This window comes from Volvox carteri (genome assembly GCF_000143455.1).
Source record: "Volvox carteri f. nagariensis unplaced genomic scaffold VOLCAscaffold_10, whole genome shotgun sequence".
NCBI lineage: Eukaryota > Viridiplantae > Chlorophyta > Chlorophyceae > Chlamydomonadales > Volvocaceae > Volvox > Volvox carteri.
In genome coordinates, this window is record NW_003307553.1 from 675,882 (window position 1) to 676,914 (window position 1,033).

Genomic DNA, 1,033 nt, shown 5'->3' on the forward strand with positions numbered 1-1,033 from the left:
ACTGTTTGCCAAGCGTTCTAAGTGCCACTGGGCCCAGCCTCAGGTCGAATACCTTGGTCACATCGTCTCCAAGGATGGCATCCGCATGGACCCCCGTAAGACTGCTTCTGTACGGAACTGGCCTACCCCGACCAATTTACAAGAACTAAGGAAGTTCTTGGGGCTGACGAACTACTTCCGTAAGTTCATCGAACGCTATGCCATTATTGCCGCACCTCTGACAAATCTGACACGTAAAGGGGCTTTTGTATCTACTGACTGCTGGGGTCCTGACTGCCAGCAAGCGTTCGATACACTTAAGCGTATTGTCTCTGAAGACATCATTCTGCGTTTCCCGGACTACTCCCAACCTTTCCGTGTGGAGGTCGTAACTGATGCGTCCTTGCATGGTACGGGAGCAGTACTGCTGCAAAACGGGAGACCAATTGCTTTTACTAGTAAGAAGTTCTCGGGGGCTGAAACCCGTTATACCACTGGGGAACAAGAACTTCTTGCTGTACTGCACGCGCTTAAGGAATGGCGGTGTTATCTGGAGGGTCGGCCGTTCACCCTCAAAACCGACCACAAACCCCTAACGTTTCTGCAAGGCGTGCCTACCCTTAACCGTCGTCAAGCCCGGTGGATGGAATACCTTAGCCGGTTTGACTTCACATGGGAATACCTGCAAGGCATCCTTAACGTTGCTGATGCCTTAAGTCGGCACCCTTGTCTGCATGCAGCCATTCTGTCAGTCGTTACACGCAGCCGTGCTGCAGCACCCGTTGTGCCCTCTGAACTTGTGCAACGACTTCGAGCTGCCTATGCCACGGATCCCTGGTTTTCCGATAACCACAATACTGGCCATTTAACCCGTAACAGTGGCCTTTGGATCCGCACTGAGGGTACTTTTCGGCAGGTTGTCGTTCCGAATGATGACTTGCTGCGTCATGATCTCCTGTCACGTTTTCATGACGACCCGCTGGCTGGGCACCCTGGCTGCACCCGTCTGGTCGAGGTTCTCCGTCGTCAATTCTGGTGGCCTCGGATGGCTAAG